Source organism: Balaenoptera ricei, chromosome 15 (assembly GCF_028023285.1).
Source record: "Balaenoptera ricei isolate mBalRic1 chromosome 15, mBalRic1.hap2, whole genome shotgun sequence".
Taxonomy (NCBI): Eukaryota; Metazoa; Chordata; class Mammalia; order Artiodactyla; family Balaenopteridae; genus Balaenoptera; species Balaenoptera ricei.
In genome coordinates this window covers 83550083-83561718 of record NC_082653.1, presented here as the reverse complement: position 1 = coordinate 83561718, position 11636 = coordinate 83550083, and positions in this window count along the sequence as shown.

The following is an 11636-nucleotide window of genomic DNA, read 5'->3' as shown; positions in this document are numbered from 1 at the left end:
CCGCAACTAGAGAAAGCCTGCGTGCAGCAACAAAGACTCAACACAGCCAAAAATAAATAAATAAATTTATTTTTTAAAAAAACTGGAAAATTCACGAATCACAGACTCTTGTGCTAATTATCAAAAAAGAGCTATAGCGGTGCCCTTCTGTGGCAAATATTAACCACATTTTCTGCTGGCAAGGAGGTGACCCAGTTCCCCAGTCCTACAGATGTGCTTGACCAGTCACCAGATCATTGCTGTGTCCATTCTACACAGTGTTTAAATGAAACTCATCGGGAGATCTGGCGAGCCTCTAATGTTACCCTGATTGGGCAAAAATAGAAACAAGTGCAGATGAATGTGAGAAAGATTCCCTGAGTACCAAGAAAGGGGTGGGAGCTCTGCCTCATTATTTAAAGGCATTAATATAAACAAATTAAGTTAATTTAGGGTTCTGGTTTGTGTGAGAGAGGGATGCTATATAATTACTAGCTCCTATTCCTGCTTAGCGAACGTGATAAAGATTTTCAAGGATCGATATTTCAAACCCAGCTTCATCCCTTTTCGGGTGCCTGTCACAGCACTGTAGTATGCTGCAAACCAATACTGCATCCATCTACCTGTGCCTCAAGCCTACATCAAGCCTCTATCTGCCTAAGACCTCCCTGGATGAATGGGGCTTAGCCCACATAATTGTTGTAAGACTTCCATTTTTCCTTCCCCGGAACTATATTTTAAAAACACTCTTGTCACTTGTATGCATCAATTTATAATTTTAGTTCACTTTTCCTCTTTATTGTACTGTAGAATTGTAAGCATTTTTGTTTTATTTTTTAATTTTTTTACAATGTGTTGATTTCTACTGTACAGCAAAGTGACTCAGTTATAAATATATATATTCTTTTTCATATTCTTTTCGATTATGGTTTAGCACAAGATATTGAATATAGTTCCCTGTGCTATACAGTAGGCCCTTGTTTATCCATTCTATATCTTATAGTTTAAGCAAACATTTATTAAGCCCCTCAGTGTACTAGGAAATGTGGTAATGTGCAAGGAATTTCTTTTTTTTTTTTTTTTGCTGTTAAAAACATTTCTACTGTGAAATATGACACATTTATGGAAAAATGAAACTCCTATGTCATCACCACTAAATGAAGAAATAGAACATTGCCAGGCCCCAGAAGACACCTGAATTCACCCTCCCAATCCCAATCTCTCCCAGGCCCACTCCCCAGCTAACCACTCTCATGACTCTTAGGGTAATCATTTCTTTTTTTTCTTTTATTCAGTTTTATCAATTAAGTATGAATCCCTCAGCATACAGTTTTCTTTTGCCTCTTTTTGGCCTTTCTGTAAATGGAATCATCCAGTATGTACTATTTTGCATCTGTTTTTTTAATTCAACATCATGTTTTTGAGATTAATCCATCTTATTGTGTTATGGCTATAGTTCATTTATCTTTAGTGTTTGTATAGTATTTTGTTAGATGACTATATCTCAATTTATCCATTCATGGACATTCGGATTGTTTTAAGTTGGGGCTAATATGAACATTATGTTAAATTGCATTTTGACTAATATGAACATTATATTAAATTGCACTTCCTGATTACTAATAGGTATTTCTTTGGCTATTTGGAATCCCTTTAGTGATGGGCATATTCAAGGTTGCGGGGGATTGGGGGGGGTTTGTCCATTTTTTCTTTGGGATTTTCTGTCTTTCTTACTGATTTATAGGCATTCTTTATGTTATTTGGATATGAGTTCTCTGTCAGTTTTCTTTTTTCCAATCTTTTTGTTGTGGCAAAATACACATAAGATGTACCATCTTAACCACTTTTAAGTGTGAAGTCAGAATATTGTGTTACATCACCATCCGCCATCTCTGGGGATCTTTTCATCTTGGAAAACTGAAACTGTATCCATTAAACAGTAAGTCCCTCATTTCCTCCCTCTCCCCCAGCTCGGCACCCACCATTCTACTTTCTGTCTCTGCGAATTTGACTATTCTAGTTATCTCATTTAAGTGGAATCATACAATATTTGTCTTTTTGTATTTAGCCTATTTCACTTAATGTCCTCAAGAAGGAGAACAGTATGGAGGTTCCTCAAAAAACTAAAAATAGAGCTACCATATGATCCTGCAATCTCACTCCTGGGCATGTATCTGGAGAAAACCATAATTGGAAAAGATACATGCACCCCAAGGTTCATAGCAGCACTATTGACAATAGCCAAGACATGGAAGTAACCTAAATGTCCATCAACAGAGGAATGGATAAAGAAGATGTGGTATATATATACATACATACAATGGAACATTGCTCAGCCATAAAAAAAGAATGAAATAATGCCATTTGCAGCAACATGGATAGTAAGTCAGACAGAGAAAGACAAATATCATATGATATCACTTATAGGTGGAATCTAAAAAAATGATACAAATGAACTTATTTACTAAACGGAAACAGACTCACAGACATAGAAAACAAACTTACAGTTACCGAAGGGGAAAGGTGGGGAGGGGAGAGGGACAAACTAGGAATGTGGGAGTAACATATACACACTACTATATATAAAATAGATAAACAAGGACCTACTGTATAGCACAGGGAACTATACTCAATATTTTGTAATAACATATATATCTGTAAATAACTGAATCACTTTGCTGTACACCTGAAGTTAATACATTGTAAATCAATTATACTTCAATCAATCAATCAATAAAAAACAAAAAAAATTCATCTATGTTGTAGCATGTGCTGGAATTTCCTTCCTTTTTAAGGCTGAATCATATTCCATTGTATGGATAGACCACACTTTGCTTATCCATTCATTTGTCCGTGGACACTTGGGTTGCTTCCACGTTTTAGCTACTGTGAATAATGCTGCTATGAACATGGGTGTACAAATATCTCTTCAAGATCCTTTTTTCAATTCTTTTGGGTAGATACCCAGAAGGGGAATTGCTGGATCATATGATAATTCTATTTTTAATTTTTGAGGAACCACCATACTGTTTTCTGTAGCAGCTGTACCTTTTTACATTACCACCAACAGTGCCCAAGGGTTTCAATTTCTCTACATCCTGGCCATCACTTGTTATTTTCTGGGTTTTTGATAGGAGCCATCCTAGTGGGTGTGATGTGGTATCTCAGTGTGGTTTTGATTTGCATTTCCCTGGTGACTCATGACATTTACCATCTTTCCATGTGCTTGTTGACCATTTGTATATCTTCTTTGGAGAAATGTCTATTCAAGTCCTTTGTCTGTTTTTGAATCGGGTTGTTTGGCAAGGGATTTTAAAAGGTCCATTAGCTATGGTCCCTGCATTTTGTGGCTCACCTCTAGTAGTGGAGACCGTCACAGAAGCGAATCATTCCAACAATGTATAAATGAGACAGAAGAGCCAGACTGAAGGCTTCCCTTTCTCGAGGACACCAGTATGCTGTGGTTTTCAGTGGGGAAAGGGAAAGGTCAGCTGCTTCACCTGGATGCACGTGGAGGGTGACTTGTGTGTTTTTACCTCGTATCTTAAGTAGCAAGTTTCTAAAGAGGCTCAAAAATTGTCAGTGATTAATTCAGAAGCATCATCAATTTAAATAAACTTGGGAGGTATGGTTGGTAACTTTCTCATAACGCAGCCCCCCAACATTTGCTTCTTTTTAAAAGGCTTGAGCAGCTTTCTCAACAAGCCACATCTATTTCTGCCGTGAATTTTCATCTCAGGTTGTTGCTTAGAGGTATAATCAATGTAGACGTTGCAATTTGCTCAGAGAGCAAAGTCTGTGATGTCTTAACTGAGCACAGGACAAGGCTGTCATACTTCTCTTTTAAAAGTGAGAGTCCTTGGAATCAAATGGGAAAACAGTTTGATTTTCGCTCTGGAAAGTACTCGCTGCAAAGAAAACAGACTGCCCTTACTGCAGTTGAATTTATGGATTCTGGTTAGATTCTCAACTCATGGATGAAAATTAAGAGACTTGAATGTTATCCTAAATAAACCACATTGCATCCAGATGGAATGTTTTGATAATAATGGGCTGGTCTTAGGAGAAGCTTGTGTTGGAAAAAGGGTGAGGCTAAGTATCATTAGAGATGTTTCATGGAACCCATCTGGCTGACACATCCTTTCCCTGAAGGAGTTTCCACCCCATGAATGCAATCCTTTGCAGAATACTTCGTATCTAAGTGGGTGGGATAAGAGGGTGAGAGGGGATGGGTGCCAACAGTGAATGACTTAGGAAAGCTATGAACCTGCCATTGGCCTGGAATATGGTATTTGGGTAGCACTAGATTGTTTTGCCAAAGAGCTATTTCTCTTCTACTGGGAAGACCTGGTCTGGAAGCTCAAAGAAAGAGCTACTGCTTTGGCCCCTGATCACTCAGATGAGAAAACTCCTGTGTTTTTTTTTGTTGTTGTTGCTGTTTTGGTTTTTTGTTTGTTCGTTTGGCTGCACACAGCTTGCGGGATCTTAGTTCCCTGATCAGGTATTGAACCCGGGCCCTCAGCAGTGAAAGAGCCAAGTTCTAACCACTGGATCGCCAGGGAATTCCCACTCCTCGGGTTTTGATAGAAGAGTACTTTTAGTTCAGAAGCCAGATTTATGGCCATGGGCAAAGAGAAAGCCCATGTCTACAGTCTACCAGGGTTATTAGGGTGGCTATGCTCCTCAGAAATCCTTCTAGAGAAGTCCCATGAAAATCACTTTCTAGCCTCCTTTGGATTCTAATTTCTTGATCACCCCAACATTTCTTTCCCCACCTTTCCTCAAAACTAGAGACTTGCCACGAATTGTTTAACAATCATCAGAGTTTCCTTCCCTCAAAATGCGTGGAGAACTAAAAACCCAAGGCATATAAGAACCAGGATAAACCCCAGGGCAATTAAGTCCCTGGCAATCACCACGTTAGGCAGATGAGCTGGATCAGACTTGGTATCAGCAGAGTGGGTTTAAATATTCCCCTGTTTGCTGGCTGTGGGATCCTGGGTGATTCCCTTAAATCTCTGAGCTTCAACTTCTTCATCTATAAAATAGATATAACACCAATATCATACTGTTATTATCAGCATTACCGGTATGGAAGATGTCTATAAAAATACTCTGTTAAGGTGTCCTGTGATTGTTCTTAATCTAGGGGTATTTGTGTCTAAACCTGCAAGCTTCCAGAGAGGGGTTTTGGTTTCCTAAGTGTATTTATTTAACTGAATGTGCAGGTAATGACCAGGACTTTATAAACAATAAAAATTCCCCTAATTTTTAATAATTGTTAAATGTTATGATTCTCTGCCCCCTCCCCCCACCACACACAAAGAAAACCATTTTAAAGGTTTTCTAAACAATCACATTTTTCAAAGACAAGCAAATCAGGGATTTGGAATATTTTCCCAATTATGATTCACCCAAACTGAGTGAAAGGGTGTTTACTTTGGAGGAGAGACGCTTACACTCTAAAGTGCCTTTTTATTACTGGTAACTCCCAACTTGTTCATCAGGCTTTCGTTGTATGTAGTTGTGCCTCAGGAATCTAGGACTCAAATCCATATTCATGCGACACACCAGGAGATCACACAATTCTAATGTCTTTGAGGTTTTTAAATTTTTAATTATTACTAAAAAAACTGCCCATGACAAAATTGGGACTCCTGTCTATCTCCCACCAGAGGTTAGCAGTTTGGTGACTAGTCTCCCAGAATTTTTTTCTATACTTATGCTACCAGATATATAATATTCTTACAAATAATAACATATATATATATATATATATATATATATATATATATATATACACACACTGGTATTTCTTGATTCACCACCAGTTTAAGACTTCATCTTGTCCATCAACAGATGAATGGATAAAGAAGATGTAGTACACACAGGCATGCGTGCGCGTGTGTGTGCTCGCAATGGAATACTACTCAGCCATAAAAAATGAAATTTTGCCATTTGCAGAAACACAGATGGACTTGGAGGGCATTATGCTAAGTGAAATAAGTTAGCCAGAGAAAGAAAAATACTGTACGACATCACTTATATGTAGAATCTAAAAAATACAACAAACTAGTGAATATAACAAAAAAGAAGCAGACTCACAGATACAGAGAACAAACTGGGGGGGGGAGGGGGCAAATAGGGGTGGGGGAGTCAGAGGTGTAAACTACTGGGTGTAAGATAGGCTACAAGGATGTGTTGTACAACATGGGGAACAGAGCCAATATTTTGTAATAACTGTAAATGGAGTATAACCTTTAAAAATTGTACAAAAAATTTTAAAATTTTTTTAAAAAGACTTCATCTGTTGACTCCCGATCATGAAAGATGAGGAGCTAGGTAGCTAGCACTTCCCTCCTCCTGCCCCCACTTTTGTAGTTACTGTTTTCAGTTCTTCTATTTGTCCTTTGAAATATATTTTTTTGAACCTGTCTTTGCTTTTCAATCAGTCAGCCTGAAACACGTGATCCCTCCAAGTTAGATGAAGGAAGATGTTGGTACTCTACCGTATGCTCCACTCCTCTACATCCCCACCTGCATCTTTTTTTAAAAATTAATTAATTAATTTATTTTTGGCCACACCCCGCAGCATGTGGAACTTCCCACGACAAGGGATCGAACCCCTGTCCCCTGCACTGGAAGCACAAAGTCTTAACCACTGGACCACCAGGGAAGTCCCCCAACTGCATCTTTTGTCTCCTGAACTTTGATAGTGTCAAGGACAACATTCACCATCTCTTCTGCATGCAGAGTTACTTGCCTGTTTTGTCTGTTGGTTTCATGAGTTGTTTCAGAATCAAGATCAAAATCACACCACATCTTGTTTGCTTCACATTTGGCCATGAGTTTCTTACACAATTTTTCCCCTGTTGTTTCTAACTGCCTTACTTACTTTCTTCTTATTGATGAGAAACAGACATATTTTCTTCATCATGTCATTAACATCATCTGGCTTCTTAGTCATCCTGTCTATTACGTGGATCTATTTCATTCCTCTTGTTGAAGCCATTCTACCTGAAGGTCTCTGCCTTTCTGTTCTAATATGGCACAAAGAGCTTTCCAGCTTCACTCCATTAACTCTTATCCTGGGATTCCTTTTAATTGGAATTCTGGGTTGGTTCCACCATTTTTTTGTATCTTATGTCTTGCTCTTTTTCTGGTGGGGGTTGGAGATAGATTGTTTTCATCCTTTTCTGAAAGAGTACATTCTCAAACAGCTTTGTTAGTATTTGAAAGGTAATCCCGAGACAGATTGTTTTCATCCTTCTCTGAAAGAGTACATTCTCAAATAGCTTTGTTAGTATTTGAAAGGTAATCCCTCTGAGTTTATATCTGAAAATATGATTATGCTTTATATGGCTACAGAATTCTCGATTCTAAGTAATTTTCCCTCAGAACTTTGAAGGCATTTTCCCATAATCTTCTAGCATTCTGTGTTCCCAGAGAGAAATCTGATGTTAGTCTGATTCTCATTCTTTTGAAGGTAACATTTTTCCTTTCTGGAAATTTTTAGGATCTTCTGTTTATTCTCGGCGCTCTGAAATTTCACAGCATTGAATGGAGGTATTTGGTCTTTTTCTTATTTATTCTGCTTGGCATCCAATGAGCCCTTCAACCTAGAGATTCCTTCAATTCTGATAAGTTTTCTTTTATGATATCTCTGGTAATGTCTTTCCGTGTGTTTTCTCCTTTGTCTTTTTTTTTGGAACTCCAGGTACTCAGATGATGGGCCTCCTGAATTGATCCTGTCTCTTATTTTTCTGCCAACTTTTTCATCTCTCTGTAACTTTCTGGTCAGTATTCTGAAAGATTTCCTTATCTTTATCTTCAAACCATTCTCTTGAATTTTTTTTCCTGGCAATCATTCAATTTCTCAGATTGTTCCTGGTTCATAGCATCTTCTTGTTTTATGGCTGCAATATCTAGCTTCTCAAACCTGTTGAGAATATAAATTAGAGATTTAATTCCCCCTACCTTCTCTGAATTATATGTCTTCTAGCAAAAGTTGTTGTTTCATTCACCTTGGCCTTTCTCTTTCATCATGCTGATTTTCTTCTTGTGCTTGATCATGCAAATTTAAGAACAGGAGCCTGGGTTAATTTTTCTGAAGAGTTGGTTCAGATTTCTTATATATATACATCTATGTGTTCCCATTAGGATTCTCCCATGAATAGATTAGCTGACTGGGTGTGATAAAAGGGTTCATGACCAGCAGGTGAGTAAGAAGAAAGTCATTCTGATTCTTGATCTTTTGTACATGATTTATTTTTACTCTCTGGAAATTTGTAGGATCTTTTCTTTTACCAGAGTTTTGAAATTTCACAGTGATGTGCTTTAGGCATAGGTTAGTTTTCATGCATTTTTCTGGACCCCTCGCTGGATCCTTTAAGTTTGGAAATGTTTTCTTCTGCTTTGGGAAATACTCGAATTATTTCTGTGATAATTTTCTTTTCTCTATTTTTTCATTCTCTACTTCTGGAATAGCTCTATTCAGATTTTGGACCTCCTGGATTCCAAGATTTATATAACCTTTTTTATTTTATCTTCATCATTTTGCCCTACTTTATGAGAGATTTCCTCAACTTCATCTTCCAACCCTACTGTTGAGTTTTTCATTTCTACTATGTATTTTTAATTTCTAAGAGTACTTTTTGTTCTTGGGTTTTTAAAAATAGCATCCTATTTTTGCTTCTTGGAAGCAATAGCTAATCTCTTGAGTATACTAATGATACCAGGATTGTTTAATTTTTTTTCTTTGTATGACTTTTCTTCCAAATCTCCTACCAGTGCTATTTGTTTTGCCTCTATTATGTCAAAGACCTTCCTCAAATGTTTGATGATTCCTGGTGGCCCTTGGCCTGTTCATTTAAGAGTGAGGTACTAAAAAGCTGATCGGAAGCTCTGAGACCCTGGGATAATCTGACTGGTTGTTTCCTTGTGGAGCCCCCAACATCAGTGTCTTTAGGTCTTTTCTCTTGGGGTGGTCAGATTTCCCAGAGAAGGATCTTCTAGTCTCCTACCTGGAGGATCTACACCTGGCTGAGAGCATTCCATTTACCCAGTGGGGTGTGGGGATGAGGGGGTGCTCACTGTTCCCTATGTAATTTATTTAATTCCCCTGCATTCAGCATGATAAATCTGCTTTCAACATTGCCCAGTGTATTCTAGTACAAAGACCTTTTTTACCCAATTGAGAAAACTTCCAATTTACTGCCAGGGGAAGGGGCAGATGATCAGCCCCCTGGAGTAAGAGGACATAATGGTTTCTTTTTAACTTTTAATTATGGAGAACTTCAAATATCCACACAGGGCAAAAAAAACCCAGAATAGTATAATAACTACCCTTACCATGGACCCATCACCAGCCATCACCACATTGCCAGATGCACAAAATATATTTCTTTTCTACTTCCCTTATCCCATATTACTTTGAAACAAATTCCAAAAATCATTGCATCTGTAATCATTCAGTACATATCTCTTTAAAATGACATTTTAAATTAACATAACCCTAATATTAAACCTAAAAAATTAACAATTCTTTAATATCAAACCTCAATTCAATGTTCAAGTTTCCAATGTCTCAAATGTCCAATGTGTTTTATTTTTGCATTTGTTGTAATCAGAATACAAATAATACAAATACACATTCCAGCTGGTCAATATGTCTTTTATAGGTTCCCTCAACGTGCAATTTTTTTTTTAATAAATTTATTTATTTTTTATTTATTTATTTATGGCTGCGTTGGGTCTTCGTTGCTGCACGCAGGCTCTAGTTGCGGCGAGCGGGGGCTGCTCTTCATTGCGGTGCGCGGGCTTCTCATTGCAGTGGCTCCTCTTGTTGCAGAGCACGGGCTCTAGGCACACGGGCTTCAGTAGTTGCAACATGCGGGCTCAGTAGTTGTGGCTCGCGGGCTCTAGAGCGCATGCTCAGTGGTTGTGGCGCACGGGCTTAGTTGCTCCGCGGCATGTGGGATCTTCCTGGACCAGGGCTCGAACCCGTGTCCCCTGCACTGGCAGGCGGATTCTTAACCACTGCGCCACCAGGGAAGCCCTCAATGTGCAATTTTTTATTTGAAATTTATTAAATGAGGAAACTGAGTTGTCTGTCCTGCAGAGTTTCTTCCAGTCTGGATTTTGCCGATGGCATATCTGAAGTGCAGCTTCACATTTTCCTCTGTCCTCTGGATTTCCTGTAAATTGGTAGTTGGATCTAGATGCTTCTTTCTAATGTTCTCTCTTCAAGTCTACCGGTTCTTTTCTCTGTCTCCTCCATTCTGCTGTTGAGCCCATCGAGTAAAGTTTTAGTTTCAGTTATCGTATTTTTCAGTTCTAAAATTTCCATTTGGTTCTTCTTCATCTCTTCTATTTCTTTGCTGAGACTTCATGGGCTCTAGGCTATCATCTAAATGAGGTCTTTTAAAATGCGAACACATGGTAGCGTGGCAGAGCGTGGTAGCCAGCCTCCAAGGTGGCATCTGGTGATCCCTGTCTCCTGGTCTTCACACACCTGTGTAGCCCCTCCCACTTTCTATGAGGGTTCGTTTGTATAACCAACAGCAGATGGCAGGAGGGATGCTATATCCCTTCTGAGATTAGGTTATAGAGGTCTGTAGCTTCTGTCTTGGGCATTCTCTCTTTTTTTCTCCCATGCACACACCCTCAGATCACTTGTTCTGGAAGAAGCAAGCTGCCCTGCGGTCAGGTGGTACCCGAGGCCCTGCTCTGCCCCTTACTAAAAGATGCAAGACAAATTAGATAACCTTGTGAGCTCCAGTTTCTTTACTTGGAAATTGATCATTTTTGCCTCACCTACTTCTCAGGTCATGAGTCTCATGTAAAATAAAATACATGAAAACATTATATGACTATTAACTTATCTAATCCTTATTTCACAGATGAAAACATGAAGACCAAAGGAACGAGAAGAATTGACGGGTGAGGCACAAAGAGAGCAGAGGATTTAGAAAAGGAGCCAGGTCTGGAGTCCAGAGCTTGTGACTTCAAGTCCAGTTATCGTCTCTGCTATGCCTAAAGGGTCACGTGCTATTATGGTTAAACAGTCACTCCACGTGTCAGAAAAACAGCAGATGAATTATGGATTGTACGTGGTTAACCACGAGACTGACATTTCTTCTACGGTATATAACAAATTGGGGGTAAATGCATGAGGGTCAGAGTTTTTCCGTTTAGCTTTTACATCGTGAAATTGACAGAGCCAGTTACTCCTTCCTTCCTGTCTGTTTCTCTGCCAGTCACCGCAACATGCCTAGTCCAAGCATGCGGGCATCCAGCCGGAAGGTGACTAACACCATCTCTTTGCACCCAAACCATGTACAATAGGCAAATAACTCCTGTATTTAAAACCCTGCTAGACAAGTTGGTATCAGTATCTTTAAATTATAAATACTCCTTTGTTGTGCAATTTTAGTAAAGAATAGCTGAGAGAAAAGAGGCTAACAGTTAAGAGCCAGCAAGGCCAGACCCTTTGGGCCACAGTGACTAACCTTGACAGGGCTTCAAACTATTTTTAATTAAATTTTTTTTCTCTCAAAGAAGTATTTTTGTAAGCCACCTCACCTTCTGCCTTCCTCTCTGATAGGGGGAAAAAGTGATGTTTTAAAATGCTGAAAAAATCTGATCCAAATCAGGTT